Consider the following 17,882-nt stretch of genomic DNA (forward strand, 5'->3'; position numbering starts at 1 on the left):
AAGCGGATCGCCGCTCAGCGATCGGTTTGTGCGAAGAATACATTCACATGGGCGAACGCAAGGAGATTGACAGGAAGAGGGCGTTTGTGGGTGGCAACTGACCGTTTTCAGGGAGTGGGTGGAAAAACGCAGGCGTGTCCAAGAGTTTGCAGGGAGGGTGTCTGACGTCAATTCCGGCCCTGGACAGGCTGAAGTGATCGCAGCGGCTGAGTAAGTCCTGGGCTGCGCAGAAACTGCACAAGATCTGTTTGTACCGCTCTGCTACACATGCGTTCACACACTTGCACAGCAAAAATACACTCCGCTGTAGGCGGCGACTATCTGTTCACAGCGCTGCAAAAATCGCCTGTTAGCGATCAGGTCTGTATTAGGCCCATATGCCCAGTGATTACCCTGAATTGCCAGGGCCTGGTTTGGTCCAGAAGGCCCAAAATGGAAAAAACTAATTTTTCAGTAATACCCCTTTTCCACAGTCACTCAGGAAATTGTCAGGGCTATCACCCCCAGCAAATTCCTGGGTCTCAGCTCCGTGTCCCTGGTCCCGGGTAGTCCCTTTATCCACTGGCCAAAATCCGGGGTTTTGCACATTCAGTGGAAAAGGGGTATTACTCAGCTCTCAAGGGCCCTACTCATTTGGCGATGTGTCGCCGAGGTGCCCGACGGCCGATACGGCCGACGAGCAACCCGGCGGCGGGGGTGCAGTGACGGGGGGAGTGAAGTTTCTTCACTCCCCCCGTCACCCGGCTGCATTGAAGTGCAGGCAAATATGGACGAGATCGTCCATATTGGCCTGCATGCACAGCCGACGGGAGACCAGCGATGAACGAGCGCGGGGACGCGCATCGTTCAACGCTTAAGTCTCCACACTGAAAGATATGAACGAGTTCTCGTTCATTTATGAACGAGATCGTTCATATCTTTCAAAATATCGCCAAGTCTGTAGGGCCTATCAGTCATAGTGACAGGATCAGCCAGCGTTTGTTCAGCATTATACTTAATTAGATTGCAAGCTCTTCGGGACAGGGCTTCAGTTTCTACAGACTCTTGACTTTTGCAGCACAGACCTATTTATTTCCTGGATTGCATTCAGTAATGAATTATTAACGATGTCAATAAATTTCCGCCTAATTATCTGCATAAGTGGCCTGGTAATTAGAGGGGTCTCTGTCAGAGTGGTGTGTAAGGCGGGCGTGTGGGTGCCTGTAGCAGAGGCTGTACAGGGCTAGCCCGGTGTAAGGGGGCAGTCCGAGGGAGCTAGCAGGCACTTGCTGAGATTTGCAGTATAATTAGGAGTCAGGAACCCTTGGTTGTAAGAATTCTACTGTTTCCTGCTATCTTATCTGGGATAAAGGAGTCAGACCTGTTCCTTTCCCCACACACAACACAACATTGGCTCCAGTGTGTGTGTGTATATGATTATGCTTCTATGTGTGTGTATGTCTGTGTGTAAGTATGAATGTCTAATATATTATATATATATATATATATATATATATATATGCGTCTGTATTTTTTGTCTGTGTGTGTCTATGTTTCTATGTGATTTTGTGTCTGTGTCTTTGTGTGTATGTATCTGTGAATCTGTATGGGTGCGTCTGTCTGTGTGTATAGTATGTATGCATGTATGTATGTATGTAAGTATATGTTTACACGGATGGTGTAATGCAGAGGTCCTCAAACTCGGTCCTCGGGGGCACACACAGTGCATGTTTTGCAGGTCTCCTCACAGAATCGCAAGTGAAATAATTAGCTCCACCTGTGGACCTTTTAAAATGTGTCAGTGAGTAATGAATACACCTGTGCATCTGCTGGGTTACCTGCAAAACATGCACTGTGTGGGCCCCCGAGGACCGAGTTTGAGGACCTCTGGTGTAATGGTTAGCATTACTGCCTCACAGCACTGAGGTCATGGGTTTGGTTCCCACAATGGCCCTAACTGTGTGGAGTTTGTATATTCTCCCTGTGCTTGCGTGGGTCTCCTCCAAGTACTCCGGTTTCCACCCATAATTAAAAAATATAGTGTTAGGTTAATTGACTCCAACAAAATTAATTCTAGAGTGAATGCGTGTACATGTGATTGTAAGCATGTGTGCGCTGTATAAATGATAATATATTTGAGTATATATATATATATATATATAAATCTGTGTGTCTGTGCTACAGTCCCATACAGCAGTCCCTGCTCCTGCTGCCTGTATTCCAGGCTGTCTGTCACTGGAGTTTTTAGCTCGCATTTAGAAGAGAAGAGGTGGAGGGAAGGGGGAAGAGGAGGTGGAAGGAGGAAGGAGAGGAAAAAAAGGGGGAGGGAGAATGTCTTGTTTGTGGCTTGTCAGCAATTGCTTGAGACAAGCTTCCATGTGTGAAAGCTACTTGGCATGAATGCCTGGGCTGTACCAAATCTCCCAGCGTCCAGAGGGGGAGTCACAAGGAGCTCAGATCAGAACACAGGCAGACAATAGGCCCCTAAAGTGTCCCCCCTAAAGTTGCTTTGATGTTGTCCTAGTGTCTCCAGCACACTAAGGGCCAGGGATTGCAAGCACACCGGTGTCTGTGGTGCCCACTGAGTACCCTCTGCCCTCCTGCACTGTCACAGATGCCTCTGCAGCAGCTCTTGTGCTGAGGAGAGAAGGTAAGCAGCACAGCCACAGTCCTGATTCCTTTTGGCAGCTTGTTTGCAGTGGGAGGGGGAAGGAGGGGGCTAATCCGGATTCCAGAGCTATCACACACACACAGCCAGGCATGGCATGGCTGGCACCACTCAGCCCCCTCTCTGCCTGGGCACCCAGCACTGCTCAGGGACCCCACAGGAGATGGAATGTCTGCCTGGCAATTTGTATCTTTCTGTAACAACTAAAACACACACAAGAACAGAACCTTTGTTGCCAGTGGCTGAGACTGTAGCATTTGGTGCCACCATATAAATGTTATGGATCTCTAGAACTGACCTGCAGAGTACTCCCCCTGACCCAGTGCTTGAAGAATGGCATAATTACCCCTAATTAACGCTAGCACATGACTAATTCTCATTAGAGGGGGGGGGGGACTTCCAAAACTTTTTGCACAAAGGCGTTGAGTTTTTATTTTATTTTTTTTAATTCTTTTACAGCAGTGATTTCTTAGTCCTGGGGTGTGAATACAAATACACCATGTTGTGTTATTGGTCAGACATATGGTCTCATTGCAAGCTTGTCACCTGCCCTGGGCTACTCTAGAGATGGTGGAGGGGGTAGGAGAACCTTGCTGGTTCCTTTGGAGAAGTCTGATTTTGTTTTATTTGTTTATTTTATTTATCTTGTTTGTTTGTTTATTTTATCGTGTTTGTTTATTTTATTTAACTTGTTGGTTTATCTTGTTTGTTTATGTTTAAGTGTTATTAGTTCCTGCCTATTGTGTCTTGCTCTATGCAATTGCTCATCCGTTTGTTTATGAGGCTATGACGGCTCTTATGTCATTTTCTTATTTGCGTTGAAACTTTTAGGTGTTATTTACAATGGTCGCTGTTGTTCTAAAAGCCCAGCAGTAACTATGTTGCATTATTAACCATGTTGACTTCTTACATTGTGTTTGCTGTATTTTTCTTACAATGGAGCAGAGTTTGTTAGAACTTTCTTGTAGGTTTCATTTAATAACTGTATGTATAGAACAAAAACAATTATTTTTTTAATTGGTATTTAATGGAGTGTTGATCAAGTGTGTTGCTTCCCAATTCCAAATTGACAGATACAGCTTTGTTAGGTACTGTAGTTATGTTTTTTTGTTTAAGTCAGAAGTTCAGAAGGAAACCTGACTGTTTCGAATATTTTCTAGAAGAGAGAAATTGTTTCACTTTTTGTTTAAATGAAAGTTGCACACTGATCAATATTTTGGGTCGTTATTGTGTTCCTAGTGGTCTGTGGTGTGATTCAATAAGAAAATAAAACTTTATTCATTGCAAGATGCAGAAAAATTACATGTTTATAAAACTATGCAATTGTAAGTCATTTCTGGTTGGTATCAGTGACTATACTCTGCATACTACAACTTCATGTGGAGTATGAAAAGTTGTCAATCAGATTGTTGGCACCAAAAAGTTGACAGTCTGAATGTCAAAATATAGACATGTTCAAAATGCTGACATTTAACATATTGACACCAAAATGTCTTTTTTTACATATTTTACCCTAAACCTAACCCTAAACTTAATCCTAAACTGGAACCTAAAAATAACACTTTAATGTAATGTTGACATGTGTTAATGTTGTGTTTAACTTTCATTCTGAATGTAGACTTCCTGAGAAAGAGAGAAGGGTCATGGCTGCTTGTTATGATTAGTAAATAACATGTTATCTGTAAATAAATATCTAAAAAGTTGTATTTTCTCTCTCTCTCTTTTATGTGGTTGTTTTACCAAGTTTAATAGAAGATAAGTCAGACTGAGAGGGATATCCTATCCGGGGCAATAGTCCCGCCAGGGGCTATCTAATTATCCCCAATAAACCGGCACAAGACGCAGCTTATCAGGGATTTTTTTTCACCTGCTTCAGGTTTCACTGAACCTGTGTGTTTTCGGCAGATCAGACTTTTTTTTATTTATTTTTAATTTTTTTGTTACGGGTAATCCATTTTGGATAGCCTTTAAAAAAAGTTTTTTTTAAATCGGTGAAACATCGGACAAAAAATCAGAAAAACGTCCGTTTTCAGCCGTTTGTCAGACCCGATGTTTTACCAGGAATAATTGGATATCCCCCTGAATCTTACCTGTGTTGTGGGTTTTCTGTTCTTTAAGTCTGTACAAAACAACAATAAACATTTTCTGGGATACTTTCGTAGGGTTGGGGTTGTGTTACTGGCGGCCGGGATTCCGATGCTCAGGATCCCGGCAGCAGAATGTTGGCGGGGGCACAATGAATCCCCATGCGGGGTCGCTGCGCTCGCCACGCTGTGGGCTCGGTGGCGACCGACTAGCAGGGACTATTCCCACTCATGGGTGTCGTGTATGTATGAATATATGGAATGGCCCATAAAATAAGCCCTACCATAATAAAATAGCTGCACCTCCCATGCCTCATTGCTAAGCTGGCCAATATGGTAAATATTAGCCCTTTAAATCAGGGCACCCATGAATTACACAGGTTCTGTGGCTGGCTGAATTCAAGCCTGCTTTTCATCTGGTTTTAATCAGTCACAGAACCTGTATAACTTATGATTGTTCTGGTTTAGAGGGATAGTGTGGTAAGTCTTCTCATTGCTAAAACCCCCAGGATCAGCATATTGACGGGTCGGGCCTATCCATCTTTTAGGCCCAGGGCAACCAGGGGTGTGATGTCACTATTTGAGAGGTGGAGCTTTTTGTGAAAGGCAAATTCCACCAAACATCACAACAGTCCCAAATTAATTTGAGCCTACACTTTAAACATACAGTGTGTAGACGGATGCCTCTTATATAGCATAAACCCATTTAAGATTATTTGCATTTAGTATGAATTATAGATTTCCAGTCATGTTTATAGCATTTCAGGAGTGCTTCGCTTACACACCAGTCTGTAAATCCCTACACCGGGTCCCTATAACTTTCAGAATCCAATGAAAGCAATACGCCGTAACTTTCAAAGCCCTCACCAATCCCTACTTTCATACATCTGTGAAAAGGGCCAAACCAAGGGCTGTGTGGTCAGTGCTGATGCCCAGGGTGCAATGCTGTAAGTGCAGCATGGCTGAGCATTACCTGCCCAATGGCATCCGTGCCCAATCTTCAAGAGTCTCCTAGCTCTCCGATTCTTTCAGTGCTGGAATGTGATGCCGGAGGGAAGAGTTGCCAACAAGAGGAGCTGCACAGTAGGTACAAGTGCCATTGAGGTATAGAGGTTCTGGTATCTGGGCATGGCACTGCCAATGACCTCATTATTTCTCTCCAGCTAGATCTGCTTCTTACCGGCACCTCATCTGAGACTTCTCCTGTGCTACCTGGTCCTCACTTTTGGAACTCACTACCTCACTGTACCAGACTCCCTTCATCCCTCAATTAGCTCTATCTCTAGATTGTAAGCTCTCAGAAACAGGCCCTCTCTACCGTCTGTCTCACATCTTCCTCCGTCAACCTGACATTTTATTTATTAATTATTTATGGTTTGTTTTTCTATCTGTACGATATATGACGGTGACCGTCTCGCCCTGGCAGGGTTGTGCTCTACTCCGCCAGTAAACATTGATGGTGACCTCTAAAATGTAACAATTTATAATTTGCTCAATTCATCTGTACGAGAAGAGTTTGATGATATTAATGTGAGCGGAAGTGAATGAGTAAAGAAGAAAAGCGATGCTTACTAAAGTGAAGAAGGGACGTCCTGAATGTATCATCCAATCATCACACTTTTCATTTTTTAGGGTATCAGATCGTTCCTCACCTTTGGCACTCTAACACAGAGCCTGCCTTAGGCATAGGCAAACTAGGCAATTGCCTAGGGCATTTGGTATGCTTAGGGGCACCAGCAGCTTCTGCTGATTAAAATGATATGCGGCATGCCTATATTCTGTGTGTGACTGCTGCTGTATCTGCATACAAAATGCTACGTTGCAGTGTAGTCCTGGAAATCACTGCAATGTAGCATTTCATATGCAGATACAGCCGCAGTCACACACAGAATATAGGCATGCTGCATATCATTTTAATCAGCAGAAGCTGCTTGTGCATCCTAGCCACATAGTAATGCAAATAAGATGCATTTTTATAAACAAAAGGCGCCTGACATTAGCAGAGCTGCCAGCTGACTCATGCCAGGCATCTCCTGCAGAACTAGCGGCGGTGCTAGGGGGCACCAGCCTAGGGCATCATATTGGTTAGGGCCGGCTCTGCTCTAACATGCTCCTGTGCTGGCTCCAACTAGTACAGGGCACTCCACTATGACCCCAGCTACACCAGGCTTCGTGAATTCATTGAGTAGGGTGTTTCATTTAACATCAATTAATTAATTCAGGCCAGGATAGTGGAGTCGCTAATTAAGTGGGAAGTTCAGGAGTGGAGCATTGTACTGAGTGGATGGGGGGGGGTCATGTTGGAGGCTCTGTGAATCTTTATTTTAGGAAAGCTTTGGCCATAAAATATCCCAGTTAGAGACACTCTCTGAACAGGATCTTGCTGATCCCTGGATGAAGTCAGCCACTGACCAGGGCCGGATCTAGGGGGGGGGGGGGGTCGCCCCCCCTAACACAGTCATAGCCATGCCCACTTTTGAGCAGAAGAGAGCTCTCCGGGGAGAGCCTGAGGCAGAACGATGTGCTGCAGCTTATACCACAGCAGCACAGAGGAGCCAGGAGAGCAAGGGTTACAGAGCATTTGCCCCTCACTTGCTGGTGTGTGGGTACTAGGGCTAATAAATACAATTACACCATAGCATAGTCACATGTACATAGAACAATCACAAAGCTCTATCTCAGTCTCGCTCAAAAAGTTCAGTCAGAATTGAGAGGAGGAGGAGTTAGGATTGCAGATGGGAGGAGTTGGGACTGTAGAGGGAGGAGTCAAGATTAAACAGTAAACCGCCCCCCCCCCCCCTAAAGAAAAGTCTAGATCCGTCCCTGCCACATGCGGTTATACAAGATGCATGCAGCAGGATACTATAGGGGTTAATGTGCACATGGTGCCTATTTAAATTGCACCAAAATGAGTCTATCAATTCCTTAGGACCTTAAGGAGGCAGGTTCAGGGGCAATTTAAGGAAAAATTACTTCACAGAAAGGGTAGTGGACAAGTGGAATAGCCTCCCATCAGAGGTGGTAGAGGCTAAGACTGTAGAGCAAGTTAAACATGCTTGGGATAGGCATATGAAAATCCTTACAAAGAATTAAGGTTCAAAAAGGGTTGAGATTACCTGAAGGGTAAAAAAAGGGGCAGACTAGATGGGCCAAGTGGTTCTTATCTGCCGTCAAATTCTATGTTTCTATGTAACTGGGGATCTTATTGAGGCATGAGGCATACTGCCGGTTCTGCCAGAAATGGGTGCCTCCACTTCGCTGGATCTTCCATTATGCAGCTTAGTCTCCTTCCTGGGGCCCAGTCTCCTTCCTGGGGCCCAGTGAGCACCGGAGGATCCATATTACCCAAGCTCATTTTATGTTGTTGTTTTATAAATGGAAGTGGACGGGGCTCCTTGGCGTCTCAATCTGGGCCGGTTTGAAGTTGCACAAGTTTAAGTCGGCAGCATTGACACGTGCATTGCGCTTGCAGGGGTAAATGCGGATATTTTCCCCTCTATGTGACCGCACTAAGCCTAGCCATACACTTGGCGAAACATCGGTCATTATCGGTGCACACAAACCACAGTCCTATACGAAGTGCAAGATAAGGGTCTGAAAGCGGGTAGCAGATGATTTACCGACGGACACCATCCCGACAGCCATTGACCGACAGTCAAAATACCAACATGGTCAAAATACAGACATTCATTGTGCCGACATGTTCAAAATGCCGACATAGTCAGAATACCAACATTAGAAATGCCAACATGCGTTTTTAATTAATTTTTTTGCCCCAAAACCGACTTATTCATACATTACCATCCCCGTGGACCTGAAAGGGGAATATAATAGTGTGCAGCGAGCCGTGCGAGGGGACGCAGTACACTTAGATGGTGTCCATGTCGACCTTTATTGACATTGACACCAAAAACCCCCAGAAAACCTCATTTTGGTATTTTGACATGTCGGCATTTTGAACATGTCTGCATAATGAACGTCGGTATTTGGATCATGTCGGTATTTGGACTGTAGGTCAATGGCTGTCAGGATTATAACCGTCCGTATTGTATCCTGTCGGTAAATCATACTGAACCCCTGAAAGCAGATGGATCTCGGAGTACACGCCGCTCCGCATGGCCCGCAGTTGCATCCTACGCTGATCACGCCCATGTAGCCCTGGCCACACCCACATAAAGTCTTCAGTCCCAGCCCCATGTTGCTCTTAGGGTCCGATTCAGGATCAGTTGTAGAAGCACAGAAATCGCCATGCACGCACGCCACTGTGCACATGCGCGAGGACTTATTTTGCGACCGGGGGCGGTGACGGGGCAGTGTTTTGGGGACGGCATTGCGACGTTGGTGGGGGGCGTGGTCCGGACAACGGAGTAGTGTCCGGCCCATTTGTGGGGCGGGCTGCGGCGGCTGCATGACATAACACGCAGCCGCTGCAACCCAAAACATGGTGTCCCCGTGAGGCAGGGGGCAACCATTATAATTCAAGCGCAATGTTTAACGATGCGCTTGCATTTTAGCGCGGGGGGAGGGGCAGCGTGCGGGGCGGCCTTTCTATGCTGGTGGAATGAGTTGTAGTTTTGTGATTTCTCACGCTGAATGAGGCCCTTTCCCGAGATCACAGTGCAGAGATTAGCCATTATTGTATGCCTCATTGTACTATTCTGTTTTATATGTGAGTATACATGTTTGCTGATTACTGAGTGATTTAACGTCATGGTCCATTTAAAACCAAACCAGGTGAGACAATCTCCACGGTCTTGTTATCCCCACAGTGGGTTCTCCTTGGGCCATTACAGAAGCGGCAGCAGCCTCTCTCGCCCTGTGGCCTCCTCCTGCTAATAGTCCTGAGTTCACTTCTTGCGGAACAAAATACTGTAGTAGAATTAGATCTCCGCTCCGTCCCCCTTCCCCCCCTGAAGTTAACCACCAGATCTCTTACACCTGTCAGACCCCTTCTCTCTTCTCCTCCATTCTCAGACGTCTTGCCTTATTACTCTGCTGTACACAGAAGAGAGTCTAGAACCCAACAGGAAAACTTACTTGAATTAGAGAGAAATGTGTGTAAATAGGAAATGTGTGTGTGTGTGTGTGTGTGTGTGTGTGTGTGTGTGTGTATTATCCTCTGATGGTTTATTACAGCTGGACTGGTCTTAACATGTCATATGTCATTAAATGGCTTCTTTCTAATGTGAGTTTGTGTAATAGAAGACCGCACAACAACATACAATAGTATGCTAATGAGCGCACAGACCTTAGTTCCAGGCCCCTGCCGCCAGATCACAGCTATTATGGTATTTGTTGATTAGTGCTGACCCTGATGCATCCTGCTCTGTATTCCGTGGCCCCGATGCTCCACTTAAAGGGCCAGGAAAGTAACTACAAGTTGTCTAATACTTGGCTACTTTCTTAGGAATTTACACAAGACTCCAGAATTTCGGAGAGCTCTCCTGGGCCAGCCTCGTGTATCTGCCCCACCGGCAGATGGCAATAGGCATGACGACACAATTTATATATTAATAGCTGAAGGACGGCTTTTATGAGTGACATATTTCTATGATGCCGTTGTCTGAGAAGGGTACGTCATATGCCAAATTAAAGCTTACTGTCCGTAGATTTGCAGAATTTTATTTCCATTGTAATTGGTTGCTTCATTTCGGAGTTATGTGGCAAAACATATGCATGCCCTTTACAATGCATCCACATTGTGCTCTGAAGAATGTGACAGTTGGTGACCTCAAACATGTGACCTGCTGGGTGGTCTGGAAACTGTGACAGTTATTTGCAGCCGCCTACTCAGCAGGGATTCTTCCCAATTTGACTCCTAAGGGGTTGAAAAGGGGTAAAATGTTCCACCCAGCAATTCTTTGCCCAGTTGAAAGAGGGTAGATCAACCAGTTTGCTATGAATTGTGGTCCCACCTCTGAGCCATAATGCTGCGAATCGCGGCACTAGGTCACAGTGGGTGGGGCTGTGATGATGTTTTTACTGGGATATTTTGCAGTTGAGCTGGTACTTCCATTCAGGTAATACGTGATGCTGTCTCAGCATATTCTGGCGTACTACAATCTCCGTGATGTCATATATGCCTCAAAGTGTCCCAAACCGGGACTTGGTTTGGAACCCCAAAGTTCGGGAGTGTTCAGTCTTCAGTAAAACCAAACCGCTCATCTGTAACTTATAGTGCCCTTTTTACATTTGAAATACCCTTATTCAATGCCTGTCAAGTTCTAAAGCCAAAATCCATGCTTAAGCACAGGTGCTTTAATTAGTACTTCTGTCATTTTGATTTAACTCTCTGTGCTCAAGCATTGATGGCCTTAAAACAGAGGTTCTCAAACTCGGTCCTCGGGGGCCCACACAGTGCATGTTTTGCAGGTCTCCTCACAGAATCGCAAGTGAAATAATTAGCTCCACCTGTGGACCTTTTAAAATGTGTCAGTGAGTAATTAATACACTTGTGCACCTGCTGGGTTACCTGCAAAACATGCACTGTGTGGGCCCCCGAGGACCGAGTTTGACAACCTCTGCCTTAAATCTTGGATTGTTAGGATACCTCGTACTGTAGAACGAGTTTGAGAAGCTCTGGATTAAAGGAACACGAGATAGTAGGATCTCATTCTTGAAATGTGAACAGTTATATACTGTAGATCAGTGAATTCCAAACTTTTTTGAATTGCGGTGCCCTAGAGTATCAGAATTTTTTTCGCGGCACCCCTAGGCCAAAAGTTTTTTATTGAGAGATTTAGAATAAATATTGAATGAAGTAAATTGCGTTTATATGTCATCCTTAGGTTCAATTGTGTGGTGTGGGACAGGAATTGCTTCTGTTTGACCACATATTTTATGACTGGCAGCCACCAGCGCTGGTTTTGCCTATTGCATTGAACATAAATAATTTAAATTTGTTCTGGATCACCAATCCAACGCCCCCCTGCAAGTGTCCTGAGGCACCCCAGGGTGCCTAGGCGCACAGTTTGGGAACCACTGCTGTAGATCCTTTGGTGACCTGTCCATTGTACAAAGAAAGATCTATAAGACATCGCGCTTAGGAATGTATACTATAATTATATAATATAACGATATAGCAAAGAAAAAAAAAATTTGTTTTGGAAAAATGGCTGTGAAGTAGTCAGAAATGAGGTTGGGAGACTGTTTATAGATAATAAAAAAGATACATTTTATTTTATACCAAATAATCCATCATATGAAGGATAAAATAACATGTGTATAGTTTTAAAAAGCATCAATTAGTTAATATATTCCAAAAATACGTAGCTAGCTATTTATACCAACTCTAATTTAAAAGTTGTATTTATAATAGGATGAATCCTAAAATGTCCTCTTAGGAAGCAATAAATATCGGTAATTACACTCCTTTTGAATTATCCACACATTTATAAATGATGGCTAAAGGTGCGGGCGTCCCGGCCACAGTTTTTTGGTTCAAAAAAGACTGAAGACCGTTGCCCGTAATTCTCACAAATATAGTTAGGCAGTCTCTCTTATCCCGGTGGTGAGGCTTTCACCGCGCCGGGTAAAGTGTAGCGTATGTCCGTATAGCAGATAGGATCAAAGGACTCACCCGTCTCCCCGCTTAGATGTTTGCTGCCGTCTCTCCGCTCCCCGGTGGTGAGGCCGTCACCGCCCCGGGTGATGTACTCGGAGGGTCCTTAGTTGTTACTTACAGAGATCTCGTCGTCTGTACTCTGCGGCGTAATAGTAATTAGCTGACGGGTTGACAGGCGGGTTGTTGCCAAGTGTATGCAGGAAGGAGCCCTAGGCAGCGGTACCTCTGTAAGTTCTTATCCAAAGCCAAACAAGTTCTATCACGGTGGACTGGTGTACTACTGATTATTCAATGGTGTCAACGCGTTTCGTCCCACAATGCCTTGGGACTTCCTCAGGAATACCATTTAGTTAGAGGGTTCCTCTTTTATAGCTAGCAGTAATTTCTAATCAATTACAGCTGTTCACAGCAGATGGTTTTTCTTTCACAGATATCTAGACTCTTATATACTTTAATTTGAGATGCTTCTAGAGTATTGTGCCATTAATAAATATACACATATAAATAACAAACTAAAATAAAATAAGATATATAAAATAACATAAATTACATTTAGAAAAAAGGTCTCCCAACCTTAGAGCTCTCTTTTCATAAGGTTTAAAGGAATCATTGTCCATTGTACATCCACAAGCAGCTGCTCCATTTTTGGGGCGAGTGGAAATGGTATCGCTTGCTATTGATCTCAACTTCGAGAATGGAACATTTGCTGACAAAACCTGTATTACGGCTAGAGGTGCTACGATCATTAGCAAAAGCTGGAGATTCCAGCAAACTTGACCAATCTGAGGTTCTTGAACCAGTTTGTGGTGCGCTCATAGTTTTTGGGTTGGGTTTTGATTTGGGCTTGAGTGGTGGAACATTTGCTAAAATGAACTATGAGTTGTCACCTGTTGTAGCTTAACCCTTCATGCCCCATTGCATGTTTCCTGTATATCCCAGTGAGAACACTGGTAAAGTAGATGAATGAGGTCCTAATTAACCCAAAAATATATATGTGGTTTGGTCATTTAGACGATTTGCTAGTATTGTAGCTTGTACACCTAAACGTTGCGATTCGCTCTAATTCAGTATTTTGGTACTCTAGCAAGATAACAATTTTGCCAAAATTCGATCGATAAACGACCTTATTCAGTATCAGTTGCAGTTTTGATAATTTAGCAAAATTGGAACTGCTAGCTCGGGGCTGCCAGCAATGCGATCGCAATTCAATTCCGATCGCATTGCAGCCCGCAAAACAAGGGAAGCCCCCTGACTGCACAGCCTGGCTGCGAAGGCAGTCGAGCCGCTGACATCTTACTCGTCGCAGCGGCTGTGTGTGACGTCACAAAAATGGCCTGGACCCACCTCCATTTTCACCGCCACGCCTTCGTAATGCCGCATCGCCACTCCGTGAACACCTCTTCCTGTCAATAAGGTAGAGGCATTCACAGCAATGCAATGCGAACTGATCTCCCGGGCCATGCACACGCAGAACGGGTCCTGCATGTCCGCACTGGCCCAAAAATCGGGAAAATGCCATTGCATTTCTGATGCGATCGATACTGTATAAGGCCCAAAGTACGTTGTTTGACTTGTAATGTGGGATACCCACCTCATGGCGATCTTTCTGGGTGAAGCCATCTATAAAACTCACAGCGACTGCTACAAGCCGGTGCGGACATTTAAATGGACATTGGGATTTGAATGGCAACCGTCGTCGCAATACAGTCTACACCAGAGGTTCTCAAACTCGGTCCTCGGGGGCACACACAGTGCATGTTTTGCAGGTCTCCTCACAGAATCGCAAGTGAAATAATTAGCTCCACCTGTGGACCTTTTAAAATGTGTCAGTGAGTAATTAATACACCTGTGCACCTGCTGGGTTACCTGCAACACATGCACTGTGTGTGCTCCCGAGGACCGAGTTTGAGAACCTCTGGTCTACACAATCATTTTTTATTTTTTTTTTATAATGTCCATTTAAATGGACATTCGGCCATAAAGGGTTAAATGGCTACACTGTATTTGAGGATTTATTCGTAAACAATCGGGGACCGTTTGTGGGAGGTAACGGGGAGCAGGGCTGCCATCAGCCGTCTCTAAAAGTGCCCGGGTGCTTCAGTCCCCGCAGTCCCCCCCCACCCCCCCCTCCCCTGATGGCTGCCCTGACGGGGATTGGTGCGTGTTGTGACCACGTTCAGTGTTGTGTCTCAGCCTACAACTGCAATCCCATATGCAGAAAACTTGACACCGGCATCCCAGGTCCCGTGGCTATTTTCCGCAACCATAGAGCGACCGCTGCTGCATGTTTGTACGTAGTTGCTAGGATTTGCGATGTCTGTGGGCATCTTAATACATTTTGGGGGAGGACCAATCACAAGCCGCGATCATGGGATTATGTTTCACCCAATAGGGGGCTTTTCTTGGAGGATCAGCATGGTTTTCAGAAACGTGACGTTTACCCATAGATAAAAAGTAAAAATGAGAAATTCACGTAATTCTTCCTGTAGTGGGGAGAGCGGCAGGCAGCGCAAAATCAAGGGAGGTGCTGCTGCCGCCCAGGGCGCAATTCTGTGCAGCCAGTGCTGCCACCCAGGGATCGGCCCCAGCGGCACCTTTGCCCACCTTGCACGGTGAATTGAGAGGCGCCCCACTGCACAGGAAGGCACACCCTTAGGCTTGGCACCCATCTTCCTGCTCCAGTGATCCCACAATGCTGGCCCAGTAATGTCATGATGTCACTGTGCCAGGGGGCTACAGCACTGGTGGTGCAGATACGGGGGTCATATTTTAGTGTACAAATATAAGAGACGCAGGAAACACAGCGGAGGTGAATTCATTGGCTGTTTAGCTGATGAAGACATTGACGACCCTTCTGTTCATATAACGGTCATACTCGCTCACTCTCTCCGAATGTCCGGGAAACTCCTGAATTCCGGGGACTCTTCCTGCACTACCAGGACAGCAGGCCTCCCTCCTGAATCCCAATCCTTTTTCCTGGGAAGTGTGCAGCTGATGGCGAGAGCCTTGTCATCTGAGTTCTGGGGGGGTCAGGGGCAAGGTAGTGTCATTTGCATCGTCTCACACCCAGCTACACGCGTGACGCTTGTACGACCTTTCACATTTATCGCCTATTGCAACTAGCTCAGTATATTCACTACTGTCATTATATATTTAGGGCCCCATTTATCAACGAGTGATAAAAAAAAACTTGTGATTTATAAAACTCGTTGCGTGTGATATATGGTGCTCCAGTCGATCAGCTTCCAACTGTCATTTTTCAAACACACGACAGTTGGGAGCAGATTGGCTGGAGCACCATTTATAATACATAATGAGGTTTATCATTGACAACAAGTTTTATCACTCGTTGATAAATGAGCCCCTTAGATTAAATCATTTGTGACGGGTTCCAGCCAAAGACTGCTGGAGCACTTAACTACCAGATTTTCCACAGGGCTCTGCAATAGCCTCCAGAAATGGTAATTTACATTCAAACGCTTCTCCCTGGTCTCCTGCGCAAAATAAATAAAAATCCACATTCTCATCTGGAAAAGCCAAATATACATTTCTCTTTCTCCGTTCAGTTGTCCACCCTGCGAGGGAGAGAGAACACTGACAGATCTACTCACAAGAGACCAGGCACAGCCATTGGCCCAACAAATAGCGTCACCCAGTTTCTCTCCTCCAGACTCTCGTCGCTAACTGATGTCTCCTACATGGGAACGTCACACACACACACACACACACACGTAGATCAGAGATTTTCTCTTCAGCTCTCTACAGGCAAAAATATATATATATTGCAGACCTCTTTGCTGATTATGGGTTGAAGGAGACTTGAATTTATATTAAGTGCACGTTGGTAAGATAAATACCTTTGCATTGCATTGAGATTGGCGCTCGGTGTGCGGCTATGCTGAGCCAAAGCTCTGGGTATTTGCTTTATGAGGCTTATTTGCAATGCTTCAGTCTTTCTTACCGAGTAAATAAAGTAGCCACTTTTCCCCTAAGTAAAACGATATGCCTTCCTCGCCTCAGATTTCTTTCCTGCGGGCTAGCCTAAAATGTTAATGTAACCGGGATCGCTGCTTTTTATTATTGTTATTAACGTTTATTTATAAAGCAGCAGGATAATCCGCAGCCCTGTACAACTGGCAACAAACGGATGAATAAAACAAGCCCGGGTATTAGCAAACGTCGCTGCCTGCACGCTGACGTTCTGTAGGAAAATAGGAGGTTTAGGCATACGTCTAAGGAGCGGTTATTAAGTTGCACACTGCTGCGTCCGTCTGTGCATCTTTTGTCGGTCGCTTCTCTGCGGCTTCACGTAGATGCCTCCTAAAAAGCCCGTCCCTGGTGTACATCCGTATGTATGAATGCGCAAAGACTGAGACGCACACTGTCGGCGTCCGTACACGCTGTACTGTGAGTGGTTGAGCGTCTGCAATCGCTTTTGCCATTACGCTTGCGACACACCCATAATACGCTGATAAGATGGACCAGCTACGTGTGTGCGCTGAGCCACCTCCCTGTCGCCACTCGGGAACACCAAATACATTTTCACTGCTCTTCTCCATGCGTGCCTCGCAACTGCCACTCCGTATGGACAAAAACGGGGCACATGCGCAGTGCGACTTATGCGAATGTTGCTCCACGACATCTAACATGGTCAGTGCGACCGCCTCTGAATCCAGGCCTAAGTGTCCTATATGGTATACTGCATACCGCACAACATTCCAGTAACTTCTCAAAACTTCTTCAAAACTTCTCGAAAAATTGGGTATCCGGATGATAGATCTACGCTGTCTAGTTAGACAGTCTATAGGTCCACACGATATGGTCATCATGTATTATGTCGAAAGGTTCAAAGGTCGACCGGTACAAAAGATTGACAGCTGAAAGATAGACAGGTTCAGAATGTTGACATGATGGCGGTTGACGCACAAATCGTCAACACTTTTTTGGGTTATTAATTTTTTTCCCAACCTTTGCTTGATTTCACCATGTCAATCTTGTGTACCGTCGACCTTAACCACTATCCACCTTTCACCCGTCAATCTATTGTACCTGTCGACCTAATGTATGTTGTCAATAGGGTGTCAACCTACTGACTGTGTAGATCTTCTATAGCACAATTTACACAATTACAATATTATTTATTTTACCGTTTAGTGGCATATTTCACGTAATATCCTCAGTAAGCGGCCATTTGCAGAGGATTTCCCTGATTTTTTTAAGTGTCCCCCTGATGTAATAATGAGGAATAGAAGCAGATATCTTATACACCATCTTATATTGAGGTTAGTCATTATAGTCTATAGGAAAGGAATGTTTTGGATTGGACATGTGCGGATGGAACAATAAAATCACGTTCATAACACAGCATTCTCCACCCCAAATTACTTCGCCTAGGGGTCCCAGAAGCTACCTGTACCTGGATAGTAGACTTCCTGACAGATAGGACACAGGTGGTGAAAGCGGGTGAATTCACCTCTCAAGCACGGCCCATTAGTACAGGGGTCCCTCAGGGCTGTGTCCTCTCACTCCTGCTCTTCTCCCTGTACACAAATGACTGCAAAGCAGAGGCGCAATCAGTAAAGATAAT

General features: G+C 45.1%; 1 protein-coding gene across 1 annotated transcript in view; it reads left to right on the forward strand.

The window, feature by feature from the left end:
* Positions 1–2,365: 2,365 nt before the first annotated feature.
* The window catches only part of BCL9 (BCL9 transcription coactivator), a 511,737-nt gene continuing 496,220 nt past the window's right edge, over positions 2,366–17,882 (forward strand). Inside the window, exon 1 of the mRNA XM_063956693.1 lies at positions 2,366–2,629. The gene's annotated coding sequence lies outside the window, so the exon portion shown is untranslated. The remainder of the gene's footprint in view (positions 2,630–17,882) is intronic.

The sequence above is a fragment of the Pseudophryne corroboree genome, chromosome 2 (assembly GCF_028390025.1).
Source record: "Pseudophryne corroboree isolate aPseCor3 chromosome 2, aPseCor3.hap2, whole genome shotgun sequence".
Classification (NCBI taxonomy): Eukaryota; Metazoa; Chordata; class Amphibia; order Anura; family Myobatrachidae; genus Pseudophryne; species Pseudophryne corroboree.